The sequence below is a fragment of the Schistocerca americana genome, chromosome 5 (assembly GCF_021461395.2).
Source record: "Schistocerca americana isolate TAMUIC-IGC-003095 chromosome 5, iqSchAmer2.1, whole genome shotgun sequence".
Lineage (NCBI taxonomy): Eukaryota > Metazoa > Arthropoda > Insecta > Orthoptera > Acrididae > Schistocerca > Schistocerca americana.
In genome coordinates this window covers 537,959,514-537,979,203 of record NC_060123.1, presented here as the reverse complement: position 1 = coordinate 537,979,203, position 19,690 = coordinate 537,959,514, and positions in this window count along the sequence as shown.

Here is a 19,690-nt window from a genome sequence, read left to right as displayed (position 1 = left end):
AACCGCGGTGTTGGCCGTCGAATGGCGCTAGCTGCGCAGCATTTGTGCACCGCCGCCGTCAGTGTCAGCCAGTTTGCCGTGGCATACGGAGCTCCATCGCAGTCTTTAACACTGGTAGCATGCCGCGACAGCGTGGACGTGAACCGTATGTGCAGTTGACGGACTTTGAGCGAGGGCGTATAGTGGGCATGCGGGAGGCCGGGTGGACGTACCGCCGAATTGCTCAACACGTGGGGCGTGAGGTCTCCACAGTACATCGATGTTGTCGCCAGTGGTCGGCGGAAGGTGCACGTGCCCGTCGACCTGGGACCGGACCGCAGCGACGCACGGATGCACGCCAAGATCATAGGATCCTACGCAGTGCCGTAGGGGACCGCACCGCCACTTCCCAGCAAATTAGGGACACTGTTGCTCCTGGGGTATCGGCGAGGACCATTCGCAACCGTCTCCATGAAGCTGGGCTACGGTCCCGCACACCGTTAGGCCGTCTTCCGTTCACGCCCCAACATCGTGCAGCCCGCCTCCAGTGGTGTCGCGACAGGCGTGAATGGAGGGACGAATGGAGACGTGTCGTCTTCAGCGATGAGAGTCGCTTCTGCCTTGGTGCCAATGATGGTCGTATGCGTGTTTGGCGCCGTGCAGGTGAGCGCCACAATCAGGACTGCATACGACCGAGGCACACAGGGCCTACACCCGGCATCATGGTGTGGGGAGCGATCTCCTACACTGGCCGTACACCACTGGTGATCGTCGAGGGGACACTGAATAGTGCACGGTACATCCAATCCGTCACCGAACCTATCGTTCTACCATTCCTAGACCGCCAAGGGAACTTGGTGTTCCAACAGGACAATGCACGTCCGCATGTATCCCGTGCCACCCAACGTGCTCTAGAAGGTGTAAGTCAACTACCCTGGCCAGCAAGATCTTCGGATCTGTCCCCCATTGAGCATGTTTGGGACTGGATGAAGCGTCGTCTCACGCGGTCTGCACGTCCAGCACGAACGCTGGTCCAACTGAGGCGCCAGGTGGAAATGGCATGGCAAGCCGTTCCACAGGACTACATCCAGCATCTCTACGATCGTCTCCATGGAGAATAGCAGCCTGCATTGCTGCGAAAGGTGGATATACATTGTACTAGTGCCGACATTGTGCATGCTCTGTTGCCTGTGTCTATGTGCCTGTGGTTCTGTCAGTGTGATCATGTGATGTATCTGACCCCGGGAATGTGTCAATAAAGTTTCCCCTTCCTGGAACAATGAATTCACGGTGTTCTTATTTCAATTTCCAGGAGTGTACTTCTTTTGCCGATGAGACCCAATATTCCAGATTATCTGTTGTAGATTTCGCTCAGTCGGACAGTAACACTGAAACGTCCCCTTAGAAAAATTAATGAATTACTGTGGTGATAAACCTCTTACGTTATTTGATTTTCAGACAGCTGGGCAGAACGGAACGTGCTCAGACATTTCTCTCTTTACTTATTCTGATCAACACTAAACTGACACACAATATTTTTAGCGCAACGCAATCTGACTTTCAATAATCCTTGTAAAAGTATGGCCCTGACTAACAATAACCTATACCTTTCATGAATCAGTTACCTCACAAAAATCTTCGTTACTCGAACTACTGCAATACAGCGAGCGCCAATACTGCCAGCTAAATAGAAGATTCTAACTACTAAAGGCTCTAACTACTGATAGGCATAGTTAGCAAATGACAGATTTTGATCGAGAACAAACAATGTATTTACCTTATTAGTGTTCAAAAGTCATAATATATATATCAGTTCATGACATCCAGTCTTACAAATTTACTCTCTGTGATGGACACACGTCCACATCATCAGCTCTCAGAACTCCGCCATCTCACTCCCAACATCCACCACAGCTGGCTTCTCATCTCCAATTGCGCAACGCTACGCTCTGTTCACATTCAACTGCGCAACACTACAGTAGCGACTATTCCAACAATGCCAACCAGCCACAGACTTTAGACAGCACAGTCAGTGATTTTCATATAGAGCGCTACGTGGTGTTACCAACATAAAAACCTAAACAGCCTACTTACAACACTACATGGACAATCGAAAACTTATCAGAAACTTCAGACGTTACTGAAAACACAGACTAATCTTTGATCCATCACCCAACTGATGTTCCAAATTCTTCGCAGAGTAATGCCCTTAGACTTTGTTTCAGCAGTGTTACAAGAAAACAACAACATACTAGCAAATCAATTTGTTGCTTAAAAAAAACAACTAGAGGAATTAAAGTAGAGCTAAGGAATGTCACCACAAACCAGCTACACAGACACTGGCAGAACAACGGTTTTCTCGAAAAGAGGCTGAGGTTGATGATACTGAAGGAAATCACGGACACATATCACCAAGACAAGGCTTCAGTAATTTTAATGATTAACAAGGTAGTTCCTATCGCCACGGTTACGAAATTGCAAAGGATATTACAAAATTATTCACAACAATTACTGAATTTAAAAGAATAGAAAATAAAGGTTGACCTCAGTACGAAAGAACAGTTCGACACGTTGATAGCAGAAGCAGATGATCTTTCAAGCAAAGTTATTGACTCAAAAGCACACTATCACTCTGATGTTACACAGACAATACGTTTTACTGATGTAGAAGAATTCCTATCGCTAGAACGCTTCAAGGAAGGACAAATGACAAACAACAAACAAAACAAATAGGAAACATATAGGTTACGCACTCATCTCCCACTGGGCAGAATTTGACACCTGAATACTGTACATGTGACTGCAGTGAGAGTCATCACGGACGTGAACAGGAATATGTGCATGAACAATATTTAGGCAGGTTTACACGAGAAAGACACTTCGCTCATGAACGTGAGGACTCTCCCGTTCGTTCTAACAGACACCATTTTAGTGACACTCCGAGATACGATAGTTTTGACTAGAAGCATTTTTTGATAGTAAGAAAATTCAAAAGTCTTTCTCAGTGATGTTAGTGATTTACTTCCGTTAGGCTTGGTCAGTGACGCATAAATTAGAACTTGTTTGCAGGTTTTTATAAGGAGAACCAGCTATGTGTATGCGACCTATAGGACGGCAATGTTGACCATTAGAAGAATTTCAGAAAGCATTTCTTGCCGCTTACTTGTCTGAAACAACACAGCATTGGGTCAAGGACAAACTTTTCAGTCTGCCAAATACTGGAAACTCACAGTCCGCAACCTTAGTTCAATTATTTGAACATATGGTACAACAAAAGCAGCTTTTAACCGAACCACACAGCCGATAAGTATTAATACAGCTATGCATTTCAAAACTTATAAGATCGTTACGAGTATCACTACTAACACCAGAGCGATAACATAAATGCTTTTCGCGATGTTTTACAACGTCACGAAATTGGGGAATCTAAAAATTCTCACAGAAAACGTTGCTTTTCACGCGTTAACCGCAGTTATGGTGACGGACGCAATATAAGAATATCAGGATCATTTCATGATTACAGAGACAGCCAGCATGGGAATAACAGACAGAATGAAAATCATTATCAGGGGAACTAGAGTTTTAGCGGGTCACCACAGAACAATTAGCAACAAACTCCAAACCGTTTCCGTAACAACCAACAATCATACAACACAGTATTTGTCACGAACAACCCTTCACAGCAGCAGTTTTGGTCGCAGTCGTACTCTCACCCTAATAATTCTAGCTACAATTACGTAAAGAGAAACAGCAATCTGTACATTTATAGACAGCAGCCATTCCAACAAAATCTGCACGACCATAGACAAATAAACTATAATTTAAGGAAAATGACGAATACAGGAAAAGGAGAAGTGACAACTGGAAATGCGATAATGTCTGAATTCAGCAGAACTTTTCAGTGAATGCTCAGGTAGTCGCTTCCATCTACGGCAGTATATTTCGAATAGTTCGGACGCATGAGTACAAATAGCAGAAATTTCGTCGCCCATCATCCAGAGACGTGACAGTGGGGGACAACAAAGACTTGCAGCCTAGAGTTTGGAAGATGTTCTCGTTTAGACAATAAAGTGTACTACTCATTCTGTCAACATTACTGAAAATATTATCTGTTTACGAGACATTAAGGACACACTGTTGCATGAAAAGAAGACCCACAGAAACACATTTACCACCCCGTTATTAGTATTCAGATAGGAAGCATTCTTCAAATGAATTCCTAGACTCAGCTTCTCCCATTATAGTAATCAATAATTCAGCATTTAACAAATATAATTCTGATGAACCTTGTCCAACTTAACCCTTACAAAGAACTAAAGGTGCTCTTTCAGGAAAATGACTTGATGTCAAAACGTAAATGCGCTTGGAATTCATAAATGTTTTATTGTTCCTTTACTTGCGATAGAAGTACTTGCTGGTATGGGCTTCTTGAAGAGCCATAAAGCTGTTTTTGATTTCAACAATTTATGCATTTGCTGCATAATAGCGATACTCAGATCACATTTCACCACGAGCATCACTTTCCAATGGAAGAATAAGATATCGACAGACTTCATTCTTTTACTTCAAATAAAAATATGAACTCCTATATGTCAGACTACACTACTGTAGATTCCCCTTACATGATTGGAGATGGCGAATCGAACTTACATATTTCTCAGGCAACACAGGTTAAAGTAGGCAGCTGTGTAGCAGCATCAGTCAGAGATAAGCAACAGCTACAACAGGTTTTTCAAATTCAGGCTCACATTTTAGACGACGTTCCTGTAACTATTGATGCATTTGTTTATAAGTTTCAGACAAAACCCCATAATATATTTTAAGCCAGATACCAGTCCCCTAATTCCCATTAGAGAGAAAGGTTAAACAGGAATATGAACCAAGCTCCATCGAGATTTCACTGAAACAGCAGATAGTCCTTACAACAGCCCATTATACACTGATCTGAAGAGAGGTGGCTCTCTCAGATGTGTTTGAGACAGATTACGGGGATTACTGTACCAGAAACATACTTCAGACGTTGGATAAATTACTTCATAAATTTCATGGTGTTTGCGTGTTTGCCACTCTTGACTTGAAATCCAGCTTTTGGCAGACTGAATTACATCCGAACTGACGTATATACAGAGTCTTTTTATGTTTTGGTAATCGTTACCAATTTTGCAAACCACTTTTCGGTTCAAACATTTCATCAGTAACTATTGTCAGAGATTTGAATTCTTTTCTTGTGGAGGATTTAAAGAACAGGATGGTAGCCTCCCTCGACTACATACTTATTGCAGGAAAAACTTAGTTAGAATCTTTTCGAGTTGTGGAGTAACTGCAACTTAAATAAATCCGAACTTGGTAAAACTTTTGTTATAGTTTTTGGAAACATTATTTCAATTTCTGGCATCCAAATTAATCCAGACAAATTTCAGGCTTTTCGTGACATTGCAGTTCCAACAACAAAACGCCCAGTAAGAAGTACCTCGGGTCTCGAAAATTTCTTTCGTCGCTTCATTGATTACAATGCTCTAGACACTCCTCAATTATGTCGACTAAGTGGCAAAAACACAAACTGGTTTTGGAACGAACAGATACAGAGAGAATTTGAGACACATAAATAAGGTTACTGGATGCACCCTTACTTCCCCATCATGACTCTCCTCACTCTCAGGGCTTCTGTATGACTACTGGAAGTTCCGGGCTTCTATATGACTACTGGAAGTTCCAAGACTACTCTTGGTGTACAAGTATTTCAGGAATTTGAAGGAAGCAGCGTTGTAGTTAAAAAATACTGCATTTTCTAGTTGTGTTCTATCCCCTTCGAAACGTAATTATTTAATCACTGAACTTGAGACATCACCAGTTGTTCGCGCATTTACTAAGTTTTGACATGTTTTTATTTGTAAAACACACTAAAGTTTACACAAGACACCATATTTTACAATTTCAGACGACTGCCAACGTTTCCCGCGGTCGTTTGACTAGTTAGGCATTGTATTTTCAAGAATTTAGCTTTAGTGTTGTACACATTTCTGGAGCAAGGAACACTGTAGCTGACATTCTTTCGTGATCTCTTAATGGGAACACAATCTGAATCATTTACAGATTATTGCCACTTCAAGCTCAGTTTACTGTACATACTACAAGTAGGGTTTCAAAATTACATTCTTCGGCTTTAAATGACATTGCCAAAGAGCAAGATAGAGTTACGATATGGGAAAACAACAAGCAGCAGTGGCATGACAAGAAGAACTGTACAGTTACACATTAGTATTTAGTAGGGAACAATATTCTATTTAAACGACTGAAAGCTGAAAGCATTACGTCGCTTCCTTGCATTCTCAAGGATTTGATCAAGGTTCAACTAAGTTATGCACCCTATGGACCAAGGAAATGTTTCCACATTCTTCGACAGACTTCTTACTTCATCAATATGGAAAATCGAATTCCTGGTGTTCTGGCTAAAGGTAGACTCAGAGCTGGAAGAGATTTGTATAAATCCACAGCCATAAATAACGTAATTTTACAGAATTACAGAACTCGTGGTGTTCTGGCTAAAGGTACACTCCGTCAAAAGGCTAAGCTAACAACTACTTCATATTTCGCTCAAGTATTTCCCACGAATTCTGTAAAATTACGTTATTTATGGCTGTAGATTTATACAAATCTCCTCCAGCTCTCAAGCGAGGATTTTCCCACGTTTTTCTAACTACTACTTCATATTTCGCTCAAGTATTTCCCACGATTTACGGCAGTGGATTTACACAAATCTCCTCCAGCTCTCAAACGAGGATTTTCCCACATTTTTGCAGTGGATTTATACAAATCTCCTCCAGCTCTCAAACGAGGATTTTCCCACATTTTTGTCACTGTAGAGCTTACTGTACAGCAAAATTTCTTTCATTCATAGCATTATGTAAAGCGACTACGAGAACTGTTTCAACAGCACTTGTTATGAATTTATTAAAAGAAGTGGGACGTGTTGAAAAGGTAATCTCTGGTACTCGATCACAATTTTGATCTAGTTTCGGATTCGTACTCCGAAGAAGAGGAAAATTAAACACATCTTTATTTCCCAGTACTATGCATTTTCTGAAATGGCTGCAAAAATTTTGAATGAAATGTTCAAATTAAGCAGACTTTACTGATATGGAAAATACACTGAATGGCGTAAGTATATTAATGTCTTTCAGGATATCATAATTTCTTTTCCAAAAGACTCTATTCTACTTTCTCTACATTTGGTGCTCATAAACCAACAAACAATATACATAGTTAAATATATTGTACACTTTCCCAAATCACCATTAATTACTGGAAACAAACAGCCAAGAGAGAATAGGAAATGACTTCAGAAAACTAGATGTTATGAAACGTCCCCTTTGAACAATTCTTACATGACTGTGCTTAACCTGACACACAATATTTTGTTAGCGCAACGCAATCTGACTTTCAAAATTCCCTACAAAAGAATGGCCCTGACTAGCATTAAACTATACCTTTCACAAATCACTTACCTCACAAAATCTTCGCTGCTCAAGCTACTGCAATACAGCGAGCGCCACTACTGCCAGCTAAATAAAAGATTCAAACTACTGAAGGCACTAACTACTGATAGGGATAGTTAGCAAATGAAAGATATTAATAGAGAACAAACAATGTATTTACCTTGATATCATCATATATAAATATACCAGTTCATGAAAAATTACAAAACTCCGCCATCTCTCTCCCCACATCCACCACTGCTGGCGGCTCACCTCCAACTGCGCAACGCTACGCGCTGTTCACAGCCAGCTGCCTAACACTACAATGGCGAGTATTACAACAATGCAAAGCAGCCACAGACTGCACACAGCACAGCCAGTGATTTTCATACAGAGGTGGCGTTACCAATAAGAAATCCTAAACAGCCTACTTACATAAGAACCTCAACAGCCTACTTACATAAAGATAACATAAACAGCCTACTTACATAGCCCCCATGCTCCCCACAAAAATTTTACAAATTTTTTTTTGGGCAGTGGCCAATAACGATTTGATAAAATTTTTCATAATTACAATAACAAAGAAATCAAATGCACACACTTATTGATACAATGTTGGTCAAAAGCTAAAATTTTCTCACAGTCCATAAAGATAGTCCTGATCATTCATTATAACAGTAATTACAGGTTTTTTTTCACAAAGTCTCATTAGTAAAAGAAATTGCACACAGAAGCAGTGGATTTCCATGCAGTCTTGAAGAAGTAGTGTTGTCCTTCCAACGGAAAGACAGTGCTGACTCTTGACATGCAGACAAGTATTGGGTCACAACAGAGCAAACCTACAGCAGAGTCAGTCGTAGTATGGAAGAATATTGGTAGGTAGGTCATCACAGAGCAGACCCACTGTAGTTATGGTAGAGATTACGGTATTGGTGGGCCACCAGAGGTGCAGACCCACTGCAGTCCTTGTAGAAAGTGTGGACAGGCCCACTGTAGTCCTGGTAGAGATGAACAGCAGCCATCTGTTGTGATTGTGCAGGTGCACAATCACCAGTGAAGAGTCTTGCAGTTAATATAGCAAGTCCATAACCACCACTTGTGCACTCACAAAGTTTTTTTGGAATTGTCCTTAGAACGAGCAATGCTGTTATCCAATCCCTTGCTGAATTATCAACACACGTGCAAACACTAACAGTCCCTACTTCTCACATATTGTCCATATACTATGACCAACAGAAACGTGTGCAGTGAAATGTAACTTAATTTGAAGAACTGGTAACAATTACAATTTGGTAACATAAAAATACAATAACAAAGGTACACAATACATCATTAAAAACATAACAATATAGATAACATTTGTAGTAATAGGGGCTTTACAAAAGAATAGAAATAGACATATACATCAGTGTTACAGGAATTATGACATGAGTACATACATAGAAGATCAGAATAATTATTGAAACATCAACTTCACACATGGGCATTTAAACAGAATGAATAATGTCTAACGTCTTTACAAAGTAAATAACATATTATTAATGCCAATTATATTTGAGGATAACAGTATTCCTCATCATAGTGAATGTAGCTTAATATTAAAAGAGAAAAAAATTCTATGAAACTACACAGAGACAGGAAGAAAACAAATACACAAGGGTACACAAACACATAGTGGGATAACACCAATAGGAAAGGACAGGGTTCGTTTTCAGTGTAACATTTGGTACTGCAGTCCATCCCAAAACTTCATTCCATAGATCTTTCGTCTTATTTCAACCTTTGCTTCCACCAAAAAAATCTTATCCAAGCATGCTTTCTGTATTCTGTTCATATTTCTTTCAAAATAATTATTTCTGATTGTACAATACTCATTTGGGCCCAAATCCTTTTTATATAACTTCGCAATGCATTCTTTACCTATTCTCCATAGTCAGTTTCTCATATAGTCTACCCCCTCTTAAGCTAACTTAAATCTACTGAGCTCAGATGCTAAACTAAGGGACGAGGCAATGCAGCAGCACGTAAAACAATTATTATAAACAGCAATGAAAAAAATGGAAAATTGCAAAGCAAGCTACAGTATAAATTAGCAAAAGTCAAATTCAATAACACTATGCCTGGCAAACAGCAGCAACTTATACCTAAACATGACATAGCGCAAGCAGAAAAAATATTACACTAAAATGGCCATGTCTAATACCTATGTCACATCTTAACATTAGAGTGATGCATCACAATTTATTCTACAAAAGAAATTACCAAGTACTTGAAAAGAAAATTATGAATGCAGTTCCTGTGAGGGTAAATGTCGCTTTGTGCTCCCTCATTTTTTTGAAAAAAATTATTATATACTCGATCTGTAGACAGAAAATATTTATATTAGTACATCTATAAAATTTTATTTTAACCAATGCTGCAGTGCAGCTAGAAACTTGATATTAAACAAAATGTGTAAATAAATACATAAAGCAAGCCATATGGCATTTTTCTTAACTAGCAAGGCAATAGCTGTGAAATGTTTCTCATCGTTTCATTAGGCATTTCAGTAAATATCATAAATTACGAGCTCCACAGTATGCTTACAACAAGGAGATGTCAGTAGCGCGGACAATGGCCTTCCCTTTCTTTTTTTTCTACCTGTGCTTCTGACGAGGCACTCACACTAATGGCTTGTTCTCCAGGCGTCTGACACACCTGGGTGCCCACGACGCGTTATGTACAGGTGGTCACTTAACTTTCGTACGGAAATATTTACGACAGCAGTTTCCACTACAGTGACAGTCATATATACAAAACTTCACAGGTCGAGAATTTACTTTGCAAATGTGTAGAAACAAAATCCTATGAATATAACAGTGTCCAAAAAAATTTTCAGTGGCATTGTGATACATTCACACATGATTCACACATTTCATAATTCTAAAGTACGATTCTTGGTTTCCAACATCCTTTTCCATAAGTCAGAGTCCCTAATCACTATTCATTACTCCTTACCTTATTCGTCGACACTTCTTCAGTATTTCATCATAAGAAATACGTAGCATAATAAACATTCCTCAACAACATAATACACATCGTCGTCGTAATAATAACATCATAACACCTCAGTCAAATCTCAAAATCGTCGTAGCTTCCTCCAATAATTTCTAAGCCTAAAAAGAATTCTCTGCTCATTTAAATAGTGTCATCTACCTCAAACGTACTTTAAAAATCATGATCTCATACCCAATATATCATTCAAAGCTCTCATAGTATCACAGTGATTCCGAAAAAATATGAACAGTTTACAAAGTACAGACAAAATACAGTTTCATAAGTGTGAAGTTATCCAACTGTGTAATTGCGTAAACATGTGTCACTGATATAGTAAAAATAAATGTTTGTCTCTCTCAGTTAAATGATCAGATAGCTGTGTAATTTGTGTGTTAGAGAAATATGGTACCGATGTGTAAAGTTGTATAAGCAAATACCATATTAGCTAGGGTTCCTTGTGCTTGCCAAACACATGGTACACAAAGTAGGCGTGTACCCCCCTGAGGATTAATGTAATTATACCCTTAGGTGTTACAGATTACACCAATGGAATGAAATATATCACGGAAAACTTTCTTTGTAATTCAAAAATCTTTAAAAATGAATGTTTTAAGTATAAAATTGATCACTGAAATGCGTGTCCTGTAGCGCTAAATGTGCATCTTGTTGTAAGATAATCTCTGTGGAAGTGTCGTAGTTATTTTCCTCCAAAAGCTAAGTTCTGCAGAAGCCAATGTACTTACCTCATGATAAATAAAAGTGAAATGCTTTGCATATAGATATCGTAGTTATTATACTTATTGGCGTGATGAAGAAAGCACTGTACAGTAACGTAATGTTGTGCCACGAAAAAGGCTGTCTCATTGTTGCTATACCACAAAAGTTACTACTAAAACATGTTTTTCTTTCCAGAAGAATTCAGAAAACTGTGCAGATATAAAACAGAAACACCGCAAAATCAACATTGTAAATTGTCACTCATTAGTAGCGTCGTGATAACATCGTGTATCTGTCACATAAACTAACCACTGTGTCCTCTGGTATCTCACAGAAAGTACTTTAAACCCAGAATGTATTTTCAAGTAAACCAAAAGTTGCATTAAAATCTCATTAGCAGTACCAGTATGTGTTCTAAGTACGTAAGCCTGATAGTCGTTACGTAATCGTGCAACTAACAAGCAAGAATGTACAATTAACAACACTGTGTCGTCTGTTCATTATAACAATGCATTCGTAATTTCTGTTTAAATAAGTTCTCTTGGTTCTTGACTGGATATTTCACTTCAAACATTGTTACATGTTAACAGATTCTAAATCTGACAAAGCATACTAGAAATGTGAAGTGAAAAGTTTGATGGCAAAGACAAAGTTAAAAAGCAGATTATCTTTCAATAAACGGTTTTACATGTGAAATGTGGTGTAAACCTTTACTCTTCCTAGTACGCAGAGTTTCAACTTCAACGCAATTATCATGTGGTATACGTCGGATTCTGTAAGGTCCATTGTAAACTAGAAAGAATTTGTGACTCAAGTGTTTCTTCTTATGTGACAATGAATGAGCTTTAATGAGAACTTTCTGACCAATATACAATTTCTTTGCATTTGCTTTACCGTGTAGTTTTCTCCTTTTGTCTGCTGCAGATTTTATATTTTTAAGAGCCAAATCAATTATGTCTTTGTGTCGAAGTTTACGTGTATTCGGGAAAGGTACAAGCTCTCTGATTCTGTTCGGTGGTTCTTCATTCTTCAGTACAAGAGTAGGTGGTAAAGCAGTGGAATCATGAGGCATTTCATTCAGCACGTTTTGAAATAAGTGTAAATATCTGTCCCAATGCTGATGCTTTCTGTGACAATAAAGCCTGCAGAGCTTATTGATTTCTTTCATAATCCGTTCGGAGGGGTTACAATGTGGTGAGTACAATGAAATAAAAACAGGTTTGATTTTATGGTTGCGAAGCATGCGTGACCAAACAGCAGATCTGAATTGCGGTCCGTTATCTGAAATGACTTTACTAACGTGTCCAACTTCACGTAAGAAATTTTTAACAAAGGCGTTGGATACAGACCGTCCAGTGGCTTTACGTAACGGTGTGAAAGAAACAAATTTTGAAGTAAGTTCAACAGCGACTAGAACGTACGAAAATCCATTAGATGTTCTGACAAGCGGTCCCAAGAGATCAACAGCAGCAAATTCTTTTAATTTAGAAGGAATGATAGGAAACAACGGAGCACGATGTGAGACAGTAGATGGTTTCGCCTTTTGACGAAGTTTACAAATAGACAAGACTCTTCGAATTCTCTTTTCCATATTGTTAAAATAACAAGTCGTTCGAAGAATATGATAACATTTTCGTGGGCCAAAATGTGCGTAGCTGAAATGAATGTACCAAATGAGCTTATTAACAAAATCGTCTGGAATGCAAAGTACCCATAGCTTGTCATCAACAGTGCAGCGTTTGAAGAGTATGTTGTTTCTAACCACGTAATAATGCCGAATCTGTGTGTGTGTCTTTTCATGCCATTTGCTCTTGATGTCTTTCCAAATCGGATCTTTATCTTGTTCATGAGCAATGTCCTTTAAAGATGTGGTGATGAAGTTTTCAAAGGCGACTTTCTGAATGTAAAGAATACTGAAATTTTTCTCGAGGTTGCCTTCTGTGGTACTTTTCTCAAGCCCAGCCGGTGCGCGTGACAGTGCGTCCGCAACAATGTTCTCCTTGCCGGGAATGTAGACTATTGTGAAGCGGAATTCTTGCAGAAATAATGCCCAACGTTTTAACCTGTCATGATTTAATTTTGAAGACATAAGAAATTGTAATGCACGATGATCACTGTATACTTTTACGTGCTTACCAGAAAGAAAGAAACGGAATTTGTTAAATGCCCAAACGATAGCTAAAGCTTCTAATTCAGTAACGGAATAATTTTTTTCAGATTTTGTTAGCACTCGGCTAGCAAAAGCAATGGTTTTCTGAACGGTAGTGTCATTTTCTATGGCTTCTTGAAATAAATGGGCACCAAGACCGACTTTAGAAGAATCCGTGCTAAGGCAGAAATCTTGTGACAGATCTGGATGGGCTAAGATTGGCGCGTGAAGTAACGCTTCTTTCAAAGAATTGAATTCCAACTGTGCTTGTTCGTCCCAGTTCCAAATAGTATTTTTTCCAGTGAGAGAACAAAGTTTTGGTGTAACAAGAATTTGCATATTCAGAAAACGACGGTAAAAATTTACGAGACCTAGAAAACTGCGGACTTGTCTTTTTGTGGATGGAACTGGAATGGCTCTGATTGCTTCTAACTTTTCAGGATCCGGCTGAATGCCTTCAGAAGAAATAATATGTCCCAAAAACTTCACCTTTGTCCTACCGAATTCAGACTTTTCCAAGTGAACTGTAATTCCAGATTCTGCAAAAATACGTAACAAACTGTTGAGGATGCGATTATGTAGTTCCCATGAAGCTTCTGCTATTAGAATATCGTCCACATATAAGGTGATGTGACGTTTTAAGAACTCAGATAATATCGAATTTAGCCCGCGAATGAATGCTGCTGAAGAAATGTTCAAACCAAAGGGAAGTTTCCGAAACTGATAACAAACGCCGAAACAAAGGAAAGTTGTGTATTTTCTACATTCTGGATGAAGTTCGATCTGATAAAAGCTGGATCTGAGATCAATGGAAGACAACACTTTTACACCATTAAAATTTTGAAGAAGTTCTTCCATCGTCTGCGGCCTGTCTGTTTCAGGAATAACGATAGAATTGATTTGTCTCGAATCTAAGACAAGCCTGATCGATCCATTTTTTTTCTCAACAACATGTAACGGATTGTTGTATGAGCTTACTGCAGGCTCAATAATGCCCTCGTCAAGCATAGATTGTATTTCTGTTCTAACACGGTCCCTATAATGCGCCGGAATTACGTATGGTCTAACACAAAATTTAGCATGCTCACGAACACGAAATTGGTATTGAAATCCCTTGATTGTTCCTGTTTTGTGAGTAAAAACTGTGGAATGTTCTTGTAAAATCTCAAAAAGGTTCTGCCTATCAGTGTCATTACAATTCTCAATTGTTTGAATTTTATTCTGAATTAACTCATTAATTTCAAATATGCCGTCGATATCATCCCTGTCAGTTCTTGCAGAGTGATTGTTAGTGTCTAGTTCCGTAGAAAATTCCGAATTGTTGTCCAACAGAAGGTAAAGCCGATTGATTTCTTCGTCATGGTTTGAGAGCCAATCTTCAAATTTTAAAGCTATTAACTTACCTTCCTTCTCTAAACCTATTTCAGCATCGTGAAAGTTTAAGATTGCTTTGTATTCATTCAAAAAGTCTACTCCCAATATAATTTCCGTCGACAATAATGGAACAATGAGAAAGCTCATAGAGAAGCTGTGGCTTTGACAATAGAATTCTAAGTTGGTTTGTTGGCGTACATCTACACTTTTTCCAAAGATTGCACCTTGTAATTTAATCTTACGTAACGGAAGTGTGGGACAATCGTTCGATTTGTTGCATTTGCTAAAGGCTGTTTCACTAATTACTGAAATGGGACTGCCAGAGTCAAGTACTGCCGTAAATTTTACATCATTTACTGTAATGTGAATCACAGGATATGCAATATTGTTATGTTTTATGTCGTGTTCCTGGAGTAAGATGTCCCTAATGTCTTCCATTTTTACGTAATTACTAGCTACGGCAGCTGCGTCGTCAGTTTCATAAGTATGTTTTGTGGTTGCCAGCGGTGTGAGTCATTGCCTATTGTCTCTTTGTTGGAGCGCGTAGTTATTGGGATTTGGAGACCTAACTTCTACAAATTCACCTCCTCGAGAGGGCCCTGCCCTGTTTAAATCCCGCCAGTTCTGATGCAATTCAGGTCTGTCGTTACGATCATATCGTCTGTCGTCATGTCGGTAGATGCCATAGTTTCTTTCTTGTCGGTCACGTGGTGGAGAATTTCTCCCTGAATCGAAACTGCGCGCTGGACCGTTGCGTCTGAAGTTATTCTGTCTCCCTTGATAATAATTATTTTGGTTCCCATATTGTCTGTTTCTCTGATTGTCTCTGTGATAGTCATTACCACGGAGAGGTGATCTTTCCCTGTAGTTATTACTACTCTGCCAACGGTTGTCATACGGGTGGTGTCTATTTTGGTCACGATTTGTGTTGTGAGAATAGCCTTGTCGTGTCCAGTTATTACTTCTTTCATCGCGGATTTGCGACGGATGTGACCTGTAATTGTTGTGTTCCTGGTTTCGCGTTCCGCGATTGTCAGTGTCAATTTCTAATTCTTGTAACAGTCCCTGAAAAGCTTCAATGTCGTCTTTGCAACGTCCTGCTAAAATAATATGTCGTAAATGTTTAGGCAGTTTGATTAAGCAAATGCGGATGAGTTCTGAGGGGCTGTATGGGTTTGACAGGTATTGATTCTTGTGCAACATGTCTTCAAAATATTTCACAAGACTGGAAAATTCAGATTGTTCGAAATGTTTCATCATTATGATACCATGTTTTACCCGGTCTTGTGTGGCTTGAGACCAATATGCTGAGAGGAAGGCATGGTAAAATTCTCCTTCACTGTGGCAATCGTGAATGACCGATCGCATTCTTACAGCTGGTTCATTCTCTAAGTAGCCACACATAAATTCTAACCTGTGCTCCAATGACCAGTTGGGAGGGAAACAGTGAGAGAATTGATGGAGCCACGCTTGTGGATGAATGTCGTTGGCAGAATTCTTAAACGTTTTGAATTTACGTGTAGTAATGAACAGCTTATAGTCAAAATCATCATGTCGGCGAGTCGCATATCGGTCATTGTTAGGTCGTGTCGGCCGTTCCATCTCAAAATTCGGTGCACATTGCCAATTTCTTTCATAACTTCCGAAATGCCCTGTGTTATTATTTTGCGGCTTTTCCGTGTTTCTAAGTCCCTCTTCCCAAGTTGGGGCACGAGTATCCTCTGAAATACGTAATTCTTGTATTAACTGTGTCAGCTGATCTTGTACTTCCCGGATTTCTCTTTGGTGTTGCGTATTAATCTGATTCTGATTTTGTTTGAATTTCCTAATTTGTTCGCACTCTTCAGTGTTAGTGAAGGCTACAGGTCTTGTGTCATTCAGATCATCATCTACCTTTGTAGATAAGTTAGTGACCTGATCCGAAAGTTCGGCTACTTTCTCCGATAGTGAACACATTTCCTCAGTGTGTTTTTCTGAACCAAGTTTCAGAGTATCTACTGTGTCCTTTAAGTTTTCCTGAGTTTTTGCAAGTTGCGTAACAGAATCGGTAGATGCAACTGAGTCAATTTTAGCCCACAAGGTCTCATGATTTTCATGAACAATGGCTTGCAGTTCTTTTATGGCTGCTTCGTGATTCTGTAATGCATTTTCATGCCGCGAAAAAATAGGTTGAAAATGCTCACAAATTTGTGTTTTTACGTCATTACAGACTTTTTGACATTTCGATTCAATGTTATGTAACTCAGTGGTTAAATCTTCACGTGTTTGTTCAAGTGTAGTGTCTAACTTTTGAAGATTTTGTTCCATTGTGTCTAACTTTTTGAGATTTTGTTCCACTGTGTCTAACTGTTGCTGTGTTTGTCTCTGGTGTTGTTCCATTGTGTCTAACTTTTTAAGATTTTGTTCCACTGTGTCTAACTTTTGAAGCTTTTGCTGTGTCTGTCCCATTTGTTGTATTAATTGTAATAACAATGCATTGGTGTCTGAATCATGTTCCTCAGTGCTTTTCGGCAGTGAATTTACACCGGAAACATTCACATTTTGACAAGCAGAAAATGTGTCTTGACTTATTTGAGAAAACGGTGAGGATCCAAAACCTGAATCTACAGTATTTGCGAGATCGTGTCGTGTCATTTCGGCTTCCTGAGGCGAGCTATTGCCGACCGGTCGATCGATAATACTTCCCTCTTCACTAATTGTTTCACTGTCCACGCCATTGTTTGACGCCCGCTCCATTTCCCTGTGCACAGTTACCAAATTACTACTTTGAACATTAGTAAATTCATTACTCGGCGGCGCTGATAAGCTACGCTCGTCATCACTATTATTTCTCAGTTTAGTTTGGAGCCTAGTGTTTCGTTTTTCACACGCCATTATTGTCACAGTATTTCACACGACAACACAGAAAAACACAATTTGAAGATCAAAAATAAAAGAACACATTAACATAGCACTGAAAATAATATCTAGTTAATTGCAATCGCAGTTGCGAAATACTTGGTGCAAATCTACATGCATGCCACAACTGTTTTACTATACAACAATGAAAGACTGCAACTACAAAGGAAATTCTCTCTACAATTACGCGCTAGCAATAAACAAAAGCTACACTAAATACACAAACTACAAGAAAAAATCAGAAGATTCCAGTGAAGTATCCTAGGCTAAGGGTCGACATATGAAACGTCCCCTTTGAACAATTCTTACATGACTGTGCTTAACCTGACACACAATATTTTGTTAGCGCAACGCAATCTGACTTTCAAAATTCCCTACAAAAGAATGGCCCTGACTAGCATTAAACTATACCTTTCACAAATCACTTACCTCACAAAATCTTCGCTGCTCAAGCTACTGCAACACAGCGAGCGCCACTACTGCCAGCTAAATAAAAGATTCAAACTACTGAAGGCACTAACTACTGATAGGGATAGTTAGCAAATGAAAGATATTAATAGAGAACAAACAATGTATTTACCTTGATATCATCATATATAAATATACCAGTTCATGAAAAATTACAAAACTCCGCCATCTCTCTCCCCACATCCACCACTGCTGGCGGCTCACCTCCAACTGCGCAACGCTACGCGCTGTTCACAGCCAGCTGCCTAACACTACAATGGCGAGTATTACAACAATGCAAAGCAGCCACAGACTGCACACAGCACAGCCAGTGATTTTCATACAGAGGTGGCGTTACCAATAAGAAATCCTAAACAGCCTACTTACATAAGAACCTCAACAGCCTACTTACATAAAGATAACATAAACAGCCTACTTACAATGTAATGACAAAAATTTCAATATAGTTCAAAGAGTGTTACTCCAGTCGTACTGTGTATCACACAAAGCTACAAATTTGGATCTGCAATTCTTTTTGATTTACAATAACCCATTCTTGGTCGGATTGCCTAACCCAATACTACTGACGTTGGACTGTTATGGATTAGGCAATTTTGTGGATTGCACCATATTTCCAAAAAGAAGCACTACATTGAAAAATTTTCATATATGTCTTTTATTATCCAGTGACCATTTGTTACTACGGTTACGATGTGTCTCTAATGAGGGTTACCTATGGTCAGTTGTGTACTTGTATATTCGTAGAAGTTAGGTCATGTGTTATTCTGTTCTATGTATTATCGTTCATTGTCAGATTGTATGGAGGAAGTTAATAATTTTTTATCGCTTGTTGGATCATGTAGTTTGTTTAGTTGTGTATCTTTAGTATTATTCTATGTCATTTTGTTTGTTAGGTTTAAGTTGGATTTTTAAGTTGGAGTTCTAGTGTAGATCTTTATTTTATAGAATGAAGTTTTGGTAAACAATTTTGTATTTCTCTTACCTTACACACCTGTCTTAATATAATTTGCTCTACTATTACAGGTAATCATTAGTGAGTCATTGATGATTGTTAGCTGTATTCTCAGAGCGATTCTGGAAACATGACAAGATAATGTAGTAGCAACAAAATTTCAGCGCATAGTCATATAAAATAGAATAAAAGATTGACTGTAGAAGGTAATATCAGATACAGGACAAACTAACGAAATATATCTTACAGGCAGATGTACTGTTATACTGAGCAATTTGAAAGACACTGGCAGAAGATGTCAAGTACTGTTAATACTGAAATATATGGATTAGGTAGTTATTATTTGGACGAGTTGGCATATTATGTAAGTGTTGAAGTATATTTCTTATTTTCAGCAAAGGCTTCTTAGACAGAATAAAGCATAGTTAATTGTAGGTGCAGAGAATCGTAAGAAACCTGAGGCACATACGTAGTATAAGATCGAAGATACTGAGATTACTGATGATTTTTTTTTCCTTTGATAGGAACATGTTTGATTTGTGATTGCTGAGTGATATGCAGATTTTATCATTATGTGAATTTGAGAGACATGTTTTGAAAAATTATTTTTTATATACAATCGAGTTTCACCATCATTATATG